This window comes from Nannobrachium achirus (genome assembly GCF_963921795.1).
Source record: "Nannobrachium achirus genome assembly, chromosome: 22".
Classification (NCBI taxonomy): domain Eukaryota; kingdom Metazoa; phylum Chordata; class Actinopteri; order Myctophiformes; family Myctophidae; genus Nannobrachium; species Nannobrachium achirus.
Window position 1 is genome coordinate 20,674,186 of NC_137829.1, and position 18,092 is coordinate 20,692,277.

Genomic DNA, 18,092 nt, shown 5'->3' on the forward strand with positions numbered 1-18,092 from the left:
CCGTTCACTTTTTTCTATCGATTACTCACACCGTGGAGACTTCATGGATATTGTTTTGTTTTTGTCGCATTCCTAAGCCGATATTTTGATGACCAGCTTTGTTCCCTATGGAGACATAAAGAGTATGCTTTGTTCCCTATGGAGACACAAAGAGTCTCCTCAAATTATTGGCTTAGGAATGCAACAAAAACTAAAAATATTAATGAATGAACAAAACATACATACCGGTAACCACTTTCAGCCCTATACATTCTACAAACTCAGATGCATTGTGAACTTGTAGATCTGCTATTTTCAATAGAAATACTTTTGGCACTTTTAGTAAATTTTGATACCAATATCTTTGCACTTTTAACTCAAGTTTTGAATTCCGGACTTCTACTTGTAACAGAGTATTTCAACATTGCACCATTGACACTTTTATGTTTTAAGTAAAACATGTGAGTACTTTTTCCACCGCTGTTTAAAGCTCTCTCCAGGACTTTGCAGTGCTGACAGAAAGGGCACGGTCACCCTTTGTCTTCATTCTGGGCTTTGCAATGCCCCGGAGGGCCAAATCTGCGGATCTCAGGCAGCGTTTTGGCTCGTGGGGAGTTAAACGGTCAATAATGTAGTTGGCCTTAAAAGTCATCAATAAAAAGTTAATTCTAAAGTAAAGTTGCCAAGGTGCACTTTTTTCTTTGACCTGGTAAAGTAAAATTGCACAACGGTGTCACATGCCAGGTTGTAGATGGCTATTTTCGGGAAAGAGATTCTGATAGGGAAAGCCAGTGTAAAGGTGAACTATATGGGACTACTAGCTGACTCAACAAACACATAAGATGTGACCAGCTGTCGGCTTGTGCTTGAAAACTGTGGACTGGCAGTCCCTTTAACTAAAAGCCTATGTTAAAACTGTAAGCTTACTGAAAAATGTGGCTAAAAATGTGTCCAAAGAACACTTGCGGAGAAGTAAGTGCTTTTTCCCCCTGCTATCGGAGCCGTTCCAAATGGCTATTTTACATATTGGGGTGTTTGGGTCGGGGAATATAATGACCTCACAGCCAACACTAAAGTAACTTCCACAACAGTGTGCATTGTCATATTGAAATGTGGCCGTCCAAATGTCACCGTGGTCTTTTCAAGCTGTCCAGGGTGACAAACGACTGACAGAGCCCTGAGATTCCCCAGCGCACAAACAGATCCATATGAATGAGATTCTCTCCGTCTCATCTCACAGGAGAGGCCCCATTGTCACTGTTATCAATATGCCAGGTCCAATGGCAGACCACAGGCACCTCTAACAGCCTGTGTGTGTGTGTGTGTGTGTGTGTGTGTGTGTGTGTGTGTGTGTGTGTGTGTGTGTGTGTGTGTGTGTGTGTGTGTGTGTGTGTGTGTGTGCTCGCACATGCATGAAGAGAGAGATCATTTGTGTGAGCATCTGTGCGCGCACTTGAAGAGACTGTGCAGGGGATGTGCAGAGAATGCTAGATGTTGAATTTCTAAAAGGGCCATTTGGTGAAAATATCAAAAATAGCAGACCTCCAAGCTCACAACACGTCGCACTGTGACGCTTTGTGAGCTTGGAGGTCGGCTATCTTCAGTGCTTGATACCACACTGAACTAAGCATAATCAAGTCAAGCCTGTATGTGCGTGTGTGTGTGTGTGTGTGTGTGTGTGTGTGTGTGTGTGTGTGTTTTTGTGTGTGTGTGTGTGTGTGTGTGTGTGTGTGTGTGTGTGTGTGTGTGTGTGTGTGTGTGTGTGTGTGTGTGTGTGTGTGTGTGTGTGTTTTTGTGTGTGTGTGTGTGTGTGTGTGTGTGTGTGTGTGTGTGTGTGTGTGTGTGTGTGTGTGTGTGTGTGAGAGAGAGAGAGAGAGAGACAGACAGACGGATTGACACAGCTCGTCTGTGGCAGCAGACCTCTTGTGCGTTATCAATGACATCCAAACGGGCACTGCCAATCATCCTGTATACCAGCGGGAGCAGGCATCACACCCACTAACACATCCTCGTTCTCTCCCATCACACACGCACGCACACAGTCACACACCATGTGCGCAGAGAGAGAGAGAGAGAGAGAGAGAGAGAGAGAGAGAGAGAGAGAGAGAGAGAGAGAGAGAGAGACAGCTACAGTACCAGCTGTCCAAACAAATACAGAAGTGTTGGCATCTCTCTCTCTCTCTCTCTCTCTCTCTCTCTCTCTCTCTCTCTCTCTTTCTCTCTCTCTCTCTCTCTCTCTGCAGGTGACATGGCCTCTCTATCTCTCTCTCTCAGCAGGTGACATGGCCACTGAACACAGACCAACGCTGTGTGGTCAGTGTTTGTGCTGCTCTCATGTCCAACACACTGTTACTCTCACTGACACTGAGTGCTGTGCTGTGCACCGCACAGACCTGACCGTAGGCCTGTTGTACTGTACACGTGTAGGCTCCTAGGGGTGTTGCATTGCCACTAGCTAACGAGCCTGGCTCTGGTAACGTACGCGTCCTGTTACAGTAGCGGCCTGGGTTCACCTCCCGGTTTGTGCAGAATGTTTCATTTCTCAAGTTCAAAGTGTATACAAATGTTTTGAAAATAGCCGATCTACAAGCTCACAATGCGACGCATTGTGAGCTTGTGGTCAAGTGGTTAATGTACAGTATGTTTTGTCATAATAATCAAATCTACAATGTAACTAGTAACTAAAGTTTTCAAATAATTGAAGTGGAGTAAAAGTACAATATTTGCCTCTGAGATCTACTGAAAACTGGAAATACTCCAGGAAAAGTACCTCAACATTGTACTTAAGTACAATACTTACTGTCACGTACTGTCATCTTAAATAACGGGTCTTATATTAGTTGATATTTTTATGACGTTATTGTGGGGATAGGCAATAAGCCTATACAATTAATTAATTGACTGTACTTACTGTCTGTCTGTACAATGTACATTCTCTTCCCATCGCCCGCAGGGCAGCACTCGCAGCCCACAGAAAGCAACTTCCTCTGCTCGCATAGGGCTACTACTGGGCTAGCACTATAGCTAAAGCTTAAGACATGAAAATGTATTTTATATATAAATATGTTGCCTCTCCCCGGGCAGCAGTGCTCTAACCGGGGGAGAAGAGCAAAGACAGGCTGGTTCTGACCGAGGAGAAATTACCATTCTAACAGCGGTTCTGAAACTATTGATTTCATCAATATATCTACCCTCCTTCAAATCACTTACTCCAACATCATTTATCAGTATTTATTGAAACTTTAAAGCCACCGTGGTCACTGGTTACATGTCCCCATTCCGATGTGGTGGCTGGCTGAGAGCTCTGGTTAATCACATTAGGATGCGTTCTCCATAACGTTAATAGTTTCAATAATAATGATTAAAAAAAACTTCTTATGAACAATGTTGGGGTAAGTAAGTGATTTGAAGGAGGATATATGTATTGATGAAATGAATAGTTTCATTCCGACCAGGAAGAGGCTGTCTGTCTCCTTCTCCCCTCACTAGAGGGCTGGTAGGCGGGGACAGTCAAGCCTGCCCTCTCGCTGATGAACCAGGGGGAGGCTGTGGGCGATGGGATCATTGGAATCAGACTGTTCTCAGATAGACCACGTATAATACTATGATAATTTTGGGGCGTGTCAGCGGAACTTTAAGTAAAATGTACTTGGTCACTTTACACCAATGCTTTTATGTCCATTGTGTTCCTCTCCCAGCAGAGAGGGAGGCATTTGCAACGATATCCGAACTATAATAAAGATGGCGGCGTATCAAGTGTCCAATCTGGTATGCCATCTGCTTCAAATAACTTTATTGCCATTGTCAGCCAGTCGGAGAGAGGGCGAGATCATTTAGCGACCTACAACCGGGTCGCGACGTGGTCGGTAGTTTTCAGCGACCGGGTCGCTAAATCGACCGACTGGGACGGTAAAACCACCGACCGGGACGCTAGAACCACCGACCGGGACGCTAAAACCACCGACCGGGACGCTAAAACCACCGACCGGGTCGCTAAATCGACCTACCGGGACGCTAAAACCACCGACCGGGACGCTAATTCCACCGACCGGGACGCTAATCCAGCGACCGGGTAGGTAAATCCACCCGACCACCGGGCTACTAACCCTAACCCTAACCCTAACCCAAACCCTAAACCTAACCTCAGTAACCTTACCTCAGTTAGGCTAACCTGCCACGCAACCTCCCGACCGGGTCGCTAAATCACCGACCGCGTCGCTAAATCACCGACCGTGCCGCTAAAGCGAGCGACCGGGTCGCTAAATCGACCGACTGGGGCGCAAAATCGACCGACTGGGCCGCAAAATCTTCCGACCGGGTCACTAGATGTACCAACCGGGTCGCTAAATCTACCGACCTAAAACTGCAGGCAGGTCGGTAGATTTAGCGACCGGGTCGGTAGATTTAGCGGCGCGGTCGGTGATTTAGCGACCCGGTCGCTCGATTTAGCGACCCGGTCGCTCGATTTAGCGACCCGGTCGCTGAAAACTACCGACCACGTCTCGACCCGGTTGTAGGTCGCTAAATGATCTCGCTCCTACTGGCCAGTCGGATGGTCTAACCCAACACCGGGGTCAATGGAATCGTATTAGGAACCACCTCCAACCACTTTCTTTTTTGCATTAACACACTCTACCATACAGAAGATAACATTTTATTAAACGCAATGAGTCCCAGATGGTCTGTGACTGTGACACAAACCAACAGGGAGTGCGAGGGGAAGAGTTCTCGCTAACAGGATCTAACTGCACAGCGAGCCTTTGTCCATAATGCTTTGGTTGACTCACAGCCCCGACAATACATCTGTACGTTAAAGTCCCATTAGTCTTTCCTGTTCCCCGTCGCTTTGTCTTTACCATTGAAGAGGTTCAACAGCACATTAGTCTCCCCAATTGTCGCGGTTCTTTTCTGCCGCTCGCTGGGACAGATGGGCAGGATTGAACCGAGACAGGACGCTCATTGAGACTCTAGCCGTAGTGGCCCATTGAACCGCGCTTTGGCTAAAGGCTCGCACACAGCTGGAGGCGGCAAGTGTATTTGTCCATTTGGCACGGTGTTTGGTGTGCGTGCGTGGCTTGTGTGTGTGTGTGTGTGTGTGTGTGTGAGAGAGAGAACGAGACACACACAGAGTGTTTTTTGTTCGCCTCTCACAGATCAGCGAAAGCTCAATCTATAGCTCTCTCGTATGACTTTGTCGCTTACCGACAAGAGCAGATCTACAAGCTCACAACGGGTCGCTTGTAGGTCTGCTCTTATCGGCAAGAGTCACCACTGTGTGACAGATTATCAGACTTTAGCCTGGGCACGTCAATTCAAATGACATGTAAATGATGTTGGGAAGGAACTCGCTGCTGCGACGCGCTGGGGAATATGAGATGTAGGTCCATACAGTGTTTCTCTCTCTTTGCTCAAAATACAGTTTTCACTCAGGCTGAATTAAGCGCGCTCCCTCAATCAGTGATACAATTCCCAGTCCACACAGCTGGCATTCACTCCTTAATACCGTGTTCACTGGCATTTTAGAAAATCCTTTTTAATTTTCCGTTCAGTCTATTGTGCTGCATCTTCTGCATTGTGCTGTTTGCCGTCGTTTTGTTGTGGGTCTCATTATGCAGCAGGCTACTGTATCTGCTTGGCAGCTCCGTCTCCGGATCCACTCGTGTCCCTGGTGGTTTTGCCGTATCCCGATCGCCACCGCGCCGCCACATCTGTGGCGCCGCGGAAGCGGACGCTCGTTTCCATAGCAACCATCATCCAGACAGACAACTGCCATCTGTCGAGTGTCGACTCTCAACTCAAAAGGGAAAGAAAGACACACACACTCGCACATACGCACATAAATACAGTATAACACTAGTACACACATGCATGGACACACACGTGCACGCACGCATGTGCACGCACGCACGCACGCACACACGCATGCACGCACAGACAAACGCCATGATGAAAGGCGTGAAAACGGAAAGCCAGTTGGAAATTAAATCAAAGACTGTTCTCATTGGAGGTAGATTGGAGGCCCGCCCAAGGAGACAGGATTATCCTTTGTGATGTGCGTCACACTGTCCTGACACACACATAATGTGAAGGCAGCCGAGTGTGGATGATCCCTGGCCTTTGAGTTGTGATGCTGTGTGTGCTGTAAAGACACCTGTTGTACTCTAGCTCTTGCATTGGCGAAGCACAAGTGGAGAGAACAGGGCTAGTCAGCCATACATAGTCAGTACTAGGGGTGGTAGGCCTGGAATTTCATCATTTTAGGGGCAAGGTCACTTGGCCTTTGGTGTTGTCCATTTTTGAGGGCACAAAGGCCAAATGCCAGGGCATGAAGGCCATGAAATACAACGTTTTTGTCGTTTGAAATAATTAATTGAATTTGAGGGTTAAAGGACAAGGGTTCATATTCTAGATTGTAATTAGAGAAAAGAAAAGGTGAGTGTTAAAATGTTTTCATTTGCTTCGTTCTATTGTTTTATCACGTTTACCGTCCTAAAATGTGGGGCATGCGTACACGTGGGGGCATGCGTACAAGTGGCTAAATATGTCTTTTTAGACACAATAAGCCAGCAGTTTCTTTATTGCTATTTACAGTAACACTTCTAGCCCCCATAAGTCACATCCAACCATGAAAGGTTGCGTTGTATCTTGGGAATGGGCTTATTCTGTGTAAAATGACATATTTAGCACTTGTACGCATGCCCCCAACCACTGAAATAAGAATCTCTAAAACAATAGAAAAAAGTAAATGAAATAATTTTAACACTCATCTTTTATATTCTTTAATTACAATCTAAAATATGAACCCTTGTTGTAAAAAACTAAAGTTGTCCTTTAAGGATGATTTTAAATTTGATCTAGACTATCTGCTGTAAAAGTCACTGGATGGAGAAGTAGTACAGTCAGCTGGGCTGACATTTACATGTCATTTGGCCTCGGCATGCCATTTTTTTAGGGGCACAAGGCCAAACTGAGGGGCAACGGTGGCCATGGCCTTCATGGCCTCCCTGAAATTCCTGCCCTGGGTGTAACGATACATTTTAACAACGATACGATACGCATCAAGATACATGGTTGACGATACGATACATGGACGATATTGGTTGATTCATGGCGATACAATACGATTCGATTCAATGATTTAAAATCGAGTAACTAGAACAGATACTAGGCTTTCCTCTGCAGTGGAGAGCCTGGTGATGCGTCTCATGCAAGGTTACTTCATCATAGTGTTGTATAAAAGTTAAAGTAGTAAAAATAGCTGATCTACCTTTTTTTTCTAGGGAACAGTTTTGAACTTAGCAGGTTTCCCCTCCGACAGTGACGATTATATGCACATCTAGTGGAACGCATGCAGCACAGAAACCCCGGAAACCTTCAGTTTGTTGAAGCCTGTGAAACATTTCTTTGACGTGGCTTCTCTTCGGGGACGGACACGGATTGTTCGTGCATGGCTGGGCGTTCAATGGATGGCCGTGTTGTCATGGAGGTTGGCGGAGAGAGAGAGAGCGAGAGAGAGAGCAGACAGGTGTGAGACAGAGAGGGAAAGTTTGTGTGTGTGTGTGTGTGTGTGTGTGTGTGTGTGTGTGTGTGTGTGTGTGTGTGTGTGTGTGTGTGTGTGTGTGTGTGTGTGTGTGTGTGTGTGCGCGTGCGTGCGTGCGTGCGTGTGTGTGTGTGTGTGTGTGTGGGAGGAACGGAGCACCAGAGACCACCAATAGAACCAAGAAAGGAAGTCAAAGTTGCCGTGGATGATAGATGAGAGAAGACTTGAAGAACACAGGGGGGGAGTGGCAGTCAGTGCGCGCGAGTTTGTGTGTGTATGTGAGCCGAGGGTATGTGCGTATAACCTGACAACTTGTAAATATGTACGGCAGCTAATATTCAAGGTTGCGTACGCTTGTTTGTGTGTGTGTGAGCCTGTGCACCTGCACATATACAGTACGCTTGCTTCACACACGCGTGCGTGCTGTGCATGCGTGAGAGTGTGTGAGCGAGCGAGAAAGAAAGTGAGTAACAGTCCCAGACAGGAGTCAGGCCCTCTCCGTTCCAGACGTTTTCTCAGGCTCTTTGCCGTATAATTCGGCGTTCCGCCATGTCAAGCTCCCGACGCGGCCCTCATGGGGCCCCGGCACCGCCCACCTTTCTCCTCGCCCCCCATATATAGGCATCCTGCCCCCCCCCCCCCTCCCCCGCCCCCAGCCGCGCTCAAAGGGGATTATTATGTTTATGTCCGCGCCGCTCCGTCGACCCCCCTCGCGGCAGAAAAAAAAAGATGAGAGATTGTTCATGCTACTTTTCACCCTTGGCTTTCTGCTTCCTAACAGATTCCACACTGCTGGCTGGTGCTGTTACAGAGACACAAGGGATGGGTAGAGAGACACAGAGAGAGACAGAGAGAGAGAGAGACAGAGAGAGAGAGAGAGAGAGAGAGAGAGAGAGGGAGGAATTGGAATGAAGAATAAAGAAATCAGGCCGGGGTTGATGGAAATGGAAACTAACAGTGGAGAGGAGAGGGAGCGTGATGGAGACAGAGAGGGGAGGTCTTCTTTAGATGAGCGTCTGAAGAGCCTTGCTGGCATTGATACAGCCACGCCCCATCACACACAAACCTCCAGACATTTTAACTCCCCCGCCAGTCCTGTGTTCTCCCTGGGCCATCAGTCCTTCCCTCCCTCCTTCACTGCCTCTGCCCTGCCAATGCACCTGGCCCGTTTATTTCCCCCTCTCTTCTCTCGCTCCATTTCCCCCTCTCCTCTCCAGCCTTTTGTAACGTTGCCTTCCCCCCCCCCCATCCTCCTCAAATGTGTGTCCATATAACGTTCATGATGTTCCCTCCTCCTTTCTCCGTCCGTTCGATCTCGCTCTCTCCCCACATGGTAGCGTTAAACTTGTCTTTCTTTCTTTCTTTCTCTCTTTCTTTCTTTCTTTCTTTCTTTCTTTCTTTCTTTTGTTCTTTCTATTTATTTATTTCTCTTTCTTCCTTTCTTTCTCGCCCATCTCCCTCACTAGCTTTGTTCCCACTCCAAAGTTCTCTTTTCCAATATCCCCACCCCCTTACCTCCCCCCTCTCCCCCCTCTCTCTCTCTCTCTCTCTCTGTTTCTCCCACCGTGTCACATTCTGTTTTGTATCTTCCATCTAAGGCTCTCCGCGTCTCCTACTTGGCCCCAGCGTGAGTAGTCTGTGTCTGGGCACGGAGCGGCGGGCCTTTGGGGTGACTTTCCAAAAACTCCTGGAGGGTCTGATATAGTGTCCATATGGCAGAGCGTTGAGCTAACACACACACACACACACACACACACACACACACACACACACACACACACACACACACACACACACACACACACACACACACACACACGCAGGTTTCTATTACTATACTTGTGAGTGCATGAATATTTCAATTTTTACCCGGCCTAACCCTAAAGCCAAAAATAGACGATTTACAAGCTCAGAACATGCTCAGCGGCATGTGTTATGTGCATGACACTGGCGCGTAACTAAGTACACATACCAAACTTTTCAGACCGCAAGCCCCCAAAATAATTATATTTGAACAGGGGGACCACCCCAAGCCTTGTAGGCATTATACATTTAGTTTGACTCGGTTCCACACATACAGTAAATATTGTGAAAACAGCGACCCGCAGTGCCTGGCATTGTGAGCTTGTAGATCGGCTATTTTCACAATGTTTGCCTCTTTCTTAAGGTCGATCTTAGAAATCATTACATTGGAACTTTAGAAATGTGCAGATCTCCCGTATGCACTCTGTATGCTGGTTTCTTTTCAGCACAAAATGATTTGTTTGGGAACCACTGGTTCAATCCAAACCCTAACCCCACCCGGAATCTTTTCCTAATTGTAAACCTCAATCCCCAAATCATTTTTTCACCACAAAACCACCATCTTGTGAGGGATCAGGAAAATTGTCGTCACAATGCCTTTTTCACAAATTGTACTGCAGCCTACTTGTGTGGACATTTGGCCTTCATAAGTATAGAAATGCACGGGTACACACACACACACACGCACGCACGCACCCACCCACCCACACACACACACACACACACACACACACACACACACACACACACACACACACACACACACACACACACACACACACAAACACGTGCACGCGCAGTGCTGGAATGGTTTGCGTCCTCTGTGGCCAGTGAGCATGTCCAGCACTCATTAGTTTCCCATGGGGAAGTGATATTATTCACAGAGCCGCTTGGCTCGCCTGGGATCACAACCCCAACTGAACCAGCATGCTGCTGTGTTGACTGGATGCTGTCTGTACACCAGCCATTGTGTGTGCGTGCGTGTGTGCGTGTGTGCGTGCGTGCGTGCGTGCGTGCGTGTGCATCAATTAAGTTAGAATTTACACCAGGGTTGGTGTTATAGTATCATGTACAGATTAGTGATACAGTAATGAGGGTGTCATTTGACCTTTGACCCTTCTGTCTGAGCTAATAAAAGTGGCATGGACTCGGGGCATGAATAATGCAATATTTATGGCGCTCCAGTCACACATTCTGTTTTGTATTTGTGTGTGTTTTTAAGGACTTTTAGTGCACGCGGTGTACGGCCAGCCTTGTCCTCCACTTTTTAATAAAAAGAAAATGATGCGATTGCGTTAGTTATGAGCGTCGGCGACGTTTCTTTAATTTAAATGAAATATGGTGCTTTATGGTTCCGCATGCGGAATGGTATAAATGTAGTGACTGTGCTTAAATTGGCTTTTTTTCTCCCCCTCCCCCTATTAAGACAATCATTTTTATTCACGCCACCGATTCGGCCCAATTCAATGTGTTCCTTGCCATTACACACACGCTGACTAAATTAAAGGTATTATTCATTCTTGACAATTTCAATGTTCTTTTGTACAGTCGGCCTATCACATTCATAGTTCATGATGATGCAAAGGTTATAGGACGGGCATCCTGCACCAGAATTACGATTCCGTCGTCGTTGTGGGGAAGAAACCTCTTATCTACATATTTGTACTTTTGTGTTTTTCGTAAATTAACCCCCTGTCATACAACAGCGTCACATAAGCAAAAGTAGCAGATCTGCAAGCTCGAAGCAGGGTGCAAAGTGCCGTGTTTTGACCTGGTTGATCTGCTACTTTTGATACTTTTGAATTTGAATCCGCTTTCATACTTTGTCGCACCACGGAAATAGCCAACCTACAAGCTCACAACATGTTGTGGATGCAACACGCTGTGAGCTTGTAGATCAGCTATTTTCGACGGGCGACACTGCCCGACAATGCTTCAGGACTCCACCACTGATCCAATCTAATGGTGTTCGCATTGTATGTGAGTCATTGAGAATTGAAAGGTTCACTTTGCAGAGGTAGGACTATATAATAATCTAATGATTCACTTTGTATAGCGCTTTTAAAAACACCATTTACTAAGTAATGGAAAAGTTGGAAATGGGAACATCATAAAAAGAAAAGATGTGGTAAAATACATCATCATTCAAGCATTCGCTGGTGCATGAGGTTATTAACTGATGGCTGGCGCCCGGCATATAATACATTTATTATAGCGTGTCCATATAGTTTGTTTATCATCACATACCCATAGTTATTTATTCTCAAAGACAACTAGAAATGTGCATTTCACCAACAGCCTCCTTTAAAGGTGATACACCATGCATTTAAAAAGTATTTATGTCATATTGTTTATGTCCCAAAAACGTTTTTCAAAAGGTTTGAGGCTAAATTACCACTCCTGAATAGAGAGCCTCTCTCATTTTTGAATGGCTCTCAGAGCATTTCAGCTGCAGTACCACCTTTGGCCTGAACTGCACCACCCCCCCCAAAATCTTTTTGATTTTTTTTTTTTTTCTTTTTTTTGTGATGACGTCACAATCGGCAGCAAATCTGGACAGCCTGTTTTGAGAACCCGTGGGATACTTTTAACCTTCGCCTTCTCAAAACCAGAGAAGGACACAACGGTCAGAAATGGGACTTTGTGAGGATAGAAGGTGCTAGTGGGACCCCAAAAAAAGGTTTTAAAATAGGAAAAGTGAAATTTCATGGTGTATCACCTTTAAGTCTGTGGTTGTCAAAAAGGGGTCCGGGGACTCCCAGGGGTCCTTGAGGAGACCAAGGGGAACCCAGCAAAATTAGATATAACTAGAAGCAGTGCTCTTCCGAGCACAGGTCTCCACCAGGCCACACAAATCGGCCTGTTAAGTGTGTGTGCTCAGTTTGGCAGCGATCGGGCCAACGGCGCCGGAGATTAGCTGGTAACAACCAGGCCACACAAATCGGCCTGTTATAGCGCCACCATGAGGCTGATTTGAAAAATGTGGGGCAGAGGTTCTAGATTGGCATCCAGGGAGTGTGTGTGCTCAGTTTGGCAGCGATCGGGCCAACGGTGACTGAGATTAGCTGCTCACAAACTGCGAGGACGCACGCACGGACGGACGGACGGACGGACGCACGACGGACGGACGGACGGACGGACGGACGGGACGGACGCACGGACGGACGGACGGACGGACGGACGGAGGGGAAAACATACTCTCCCTCAGCCTTCGGCTGGTGGAGACAATAATAATAGCATCAGAATCAGTTTAACAACTTTAACCCTATATCGGCTACATGAAAATACCTGATGAAGAACTGCATGAATGAAATGGTATCCAACAGTTAGGGGAACTGAACTGAACTTGCAAATGTAATCAAATGAATTGATTTAATCAGTTATGTAATTCTTTTTCAAATGAATCAGTGTTGGATTGGGGGGTTTCAGACAACTCGCACAATGAAGTAGGAATATTCCAGATCCTAAGAGAGATGACAGTAACCTTATGTTACTAAGGTGAAGCAGCAGCCAAGAGTCACAGAGTATGGCAAGTGAAAGAAAGGAAGGAAGCTGCAACTTGCAACTCTAAATTGTATTTGTCTAATCTAGAGTTGCAACACCAACCATTGGCAGCCCATAGATCCAAACAGAAAAGTCATATATCTGATTGTATTACACAACGTTAAACTCTCCAACATTGCAGCTGTATGGAAAGTTATATCCCCTGCAAAGTGTTGTTTCATAAAAATCCAGCATAGACATGTTATGATCTACTTTCTGTCAATAAATTCTGTGCAGATGATTATTTTTTCTAAGTGTTGGAGTTTGGAAGCGCTCGTTGGAAATCACTCAACGGTCCTGTGTACCACCTGTTTCAAAATTGCACATAGCCTACCTGTACCACTACCAGTCAGATGTACAACTAAAAAAACAAATAGTGATGGCAGTGACCACCACAGCCACACATTAGGGAATTTAAGGAGCCCGTTTCTAATACCGCGACGTGAGGCGGGACTATACGGCTGCTATGCCGCAATCGCTGTTACGGTCCAAATCGGTTAAGCAAACAGCCGTCGGCGATGGGGTCCCACCCCTTTTACTGAACGCTTTGGTTCCCATGGCGACACATCTATACAGCAGACGTTTTAGGCGCAACGTGGAAAGGGAGCTTCTGGCCTAGTACAGACAGCTGCGATGGCGGCAGGTTGATCTATCGAGCACTGATCATTTCCGGTTACCGTTGCCATCTGCCATAGCCGTCATTTGCTTAAACTCGCTATTGACATAAAACTCCACCAAACTCACACATGCTACTGCATTCATCTAAGCTGCCACTACCTTTGTTTAATTATTTGCGTTCCCAGTAATTTAAAATACATAAAACACAACCAGTTTGTTTTGTCTGCATTGTTTATTAAGAATATGCACACGTTAAGTTGTGGGCCAGCAGGGGAGATTAGGATTTGTTTGGTACATTTTGTGTTAGTTATAAGTGCTGTCCTCCCCTGTGTATATTTATTGGTTTGGCCCACCGCTATTTAAAAGTCTCACATGTTCTTCAGGTTAGCTGAGTTCACGTCCTGTTTTGTTATTTTCAGTAGAGTTATGTTCTGTTGACCTCTTTTAAAGGGCCCTATAACTTGTTTGTTAAATATTCACACGCGCGCACACAAATAATAATAACTAGTAAGACGCCCTAAGGGCGCAATTCGCACAGGACAGAATTCAAGTGTGATTCGAGTTGCAGTTGGTTGTTTAAGTTAACAAAAATATTTTCCTAAATATGGATATGACTCACGTCTGACATCATAGATGTCTTATGTTATAGACCATCACCACATGAGACTCACACAATATGTCCATATATGGGCATTCCAAGCTATGGGCTTATATATTGATGACATCAGGGATATCCATATATGGGCATAAAAGGGACAAGGACGGAATTCACGGAAGTGTGACTTGTGTCGCGGCAGCCACACGGACACAATATGTATATATATATTGGCATTCCCAGATAATAAGAACTACCTCTTGCGCATATGTCTGTATTTGTCGTTATAGATGTAATGATTACTTTTCTCTGCTATCCTTTGTCCACTCTCTGAGGGATACTCAGAGATATGCAACAGATGGTGGGTGTGGTGGGAGGGTATGTTAGACAGAGAGAGAGAGAGAGAGAGAGAGAGAGAGAGAGAGAGAGAGAGAGAGAGAGAGAGAGAGAGAGAGAGAGAGAGAGAGAGAGACTCCCATCATTTTCACTTCGACACCATCAGCATCCAAAAAGGCAGTCAAGCGTCCTCTGCAACTTCAACTTCTCATTTTGTTTTAAGGAAAAAGTGGTTGACCCTCTGGTGCCCCCAAGCATTTTTTAATACATTAGATGATCTTTGTCTGTGGTTCAGATTAGGCTGTAATATGGTCATGGAACATTCTCAAGGCATTACCAGCAATATGAACTTTTAATTGGGAAAGGAATGGCAAAATGACGACAGCCACTGACCAGTGTGGAAAAAGTACTTACGTAAAATTGTCAATAGCGCAATGAAGAAATTCTCTGTTAAAAGTCTGGTAATCAAAATTGACTTGGGAAAAAGTATTGGCATCAAAATATACTTTAAGCACTGAAAGTAAAAGTACTCATTATGCATTATGTGCAGTGCTGTTTCATAACTTCTTGTGTAAAATGTATATTTAAAAAAAAAAGAAAAAAATACATTTTGATCTGCTATAGTAGATCTACAAGCACACAACACGTTGCATAGTGACGTGCTGTGTGCTTGAAGATTGGCTATTTTCAAATAGCCAACGTTTAAATAGAGCTGAAGTGGTTAATGTATGTTTTCGTAACAACAATAAAAATCTACAAAGTAACTAGTAACGTTTTTAACAGTTTTCAAATAATTGTAGTGGAGTAAAAAGTACAATATTTGCCTCTGAGATGTAGTGGTGTAGAAGTAAAAGTATTGACATTTGGATATACTCCAGTAGAAGTAAAAGTACCTCACAATTCTACTCTACTAAGTACAGTAATACATGTACTTAGTTACTTTCCACCACTGACAACAACCATATGCAGATACTAGTACTCCATCCCTCCTTCCACATATGCAGTTACAGCACATGGCCACCATTGTCAGCGTTGAGAAGGTTATGTCAGTTAATTCCTGACTAAATCTGTTTTAATAAATCAAACACAGGCACCGTTCTCAATGCCCCTGTCAGATGTGTTGCCATTTTGCGAGAGAAATAAGCAACCAGGTCCATAAAAACAAGCCCAAAATAAGTACTTGGCCTATTAGGCCACATATGCACATATCCATCGGATATTTGAAAATGTCTCATTTATGCATCGGACATTTTGAAAGGGCTGATCTAGGCATTGGATATTTGAAAATAGCTGATCTGAAGGCTCACGACGTGCTTGTAGATTGTCTATTTTCAATACAAAAAATGTTACATTTTGAATATTCTTCTAAACATTTCACACACACAAACACATTATTAGAGCAACTACACTTTAGAAACAAGCCCAAAAACCACAACCACCAATGTTTACAAGCAACTTTACAGAAAAAAAACCCAAAGTCGCTTATATTAAGCAGACGTGGCAACACCACCGCCTGGTAGAGCTCTTGGGAAAGCACCATATTTTCAGGGTTACGGAATAGGAAAATGCTTTGCCGCTGCTATAGCAAACCACTTCAGTGTCTGGGTGACTAATGTACATACTTTGCTGGCTAATGTACATTCTTTGGTAGCTTGACTCATTTAACTCTCGTTGTGTTGGAGGCGGCGATCAAACAAATTGTTCCGCAGAAAATCGTCCTCGCAGCCTTTGTTGCAGAGAGTTGCACATCAGCCACAGCCACATATAAGTGAGAATACATCTACAGAGACATTAATTGTAACCTTATTACCCAGTCTTGACGTGCTTCATTCCTCAGCGAATCAGTTTTAATAAGATGGCAAGATCCCCAACATCCCCAGCCCCTTTATGAGGCTGAATGAATGCACAGTCTGCTATTTAACCCTGTAAGGCCAACTCTGTTCATAACCCATTCAATATTTTGTTGTTGTTGTTGTTGTTAAAGTGATCCCTGAATATTAAGCCATGTAGGCTTTGTAAACCATCCCCAGCCCTTTTATGAGGCTGAATGAATGCACAGTCTGCTATTTAAATATGTTGTTGTTGTTGTTGTTGTTGTTAATGTTGTTGCGACCGTAGGTTGCAGTTAACTATGAAACCTGTCTCATCTTGTCCGTATATCCGTAGATACATAACACTGCTGACCAGTTGTGACATCACATCGTTGTGACATCACATTCCATCCTTGTCCCTTGTATGCCCATTGTATGCCCATATATGGAGATCCCTGATCTCCATGTCTATAGCTGACCTATGACATCACATTGTTGTGACATCACATTGTGACATCACATTCCATCCTGGCATCCTTGTCCCATGTATGCCCATATGGAGAGCCCCTGATGTCATCAATATTAAGCACATAGCTTGGAATGCCCATATGTGGACATATTGTGTGAGTCTCATGTGGTCTGTAACATAAGACATCTATGATGTCAGACGTCAGTCATATCCATGGACCATATTTGGGAAAATATTTTGTCCAACTTAAACAACCAACCGCAATTCAAATCACACTTGCAAATGAATTCCGTCCTCTGCAAATTCCGTCCTGCGCAACCTCGCCCTTTCACTTTTCGCCCTTAGGCGTCTTACGGGTCATTTTTCTGTTATAACGGTAAAAGCTCTTTATTCTGATTATAGAGTGTTTGTTCAGTAACAGGTGTCTCGTCTACGCCATTTGATAAATGACATGACATCTCATGAAATACTAACTTGGTAGCACTAAATATCTTATTTATGGAATTTCTTTAATGAAAGTTGATAGTTTAAATCAGTTTGGTAACATTGAATGATTCACTTGGATGCATTTCACAAATTAAAAATTAATTTTGAATGATTTGAAAATTATTTGGGATAACTGCCAGGGTTCAAAATCGGACCCTTTTTTTCCACGTTCGCATGTAAATCCAAACTAAGTTCATTCAGATGTTAGACCCCAGATCCTGCAGCTATAGAGCTTCCAGACAGGTTAAGTCAACAATACCATGTTTTCTTTGGAGCGAGCGCTAGATTGAAAATGAACCACGTAATTGAACCACATCTCGGACTTAGCTGCACTTTAAGAACCTGGGAAGCGGAATGTGAGAATGTGTGTGTGTGTGTGTGTGTGTGTGTGTGTGTGTGTGTGTGTGTGTGTGTGTGTGTGTGTGTGTGTGTGTGTGTGTGTGTGTGTGTGTGTGTGTGTGTGTGTGTGTGTGTGTGTGTGTGTGTCTATATGGTGAACAAGAACATATTAGGTTATTTCCATACCCTAACGCAAAACCCTGAAATCGCTTACAAACAGGTGCAAAGCGCTGCTTCGACAGCTTTCAGGTCACACTGGGCTGATTCGATTTCTGCTGTTTGGGAGCGTTTTCTTAAACTGAATGTAACGTGTTCCTTCAAAGGGTTCATGACCTTGGTGCCGCAAGAAAAGAAAGAAAGGAAATGCATACTTTCAGATCAAACTCATTTTGGGAAAAATATATATATATATTAATTAATAAATAAATAATAAATAATGGTATATATATATAAATGTATATATATATATATATATATATATATATATATATATATATATATATATATATATATATATATATATACCAGATATAGGCCTATATATATAAAAAAAAACTAGTGTATCTGTCTTGT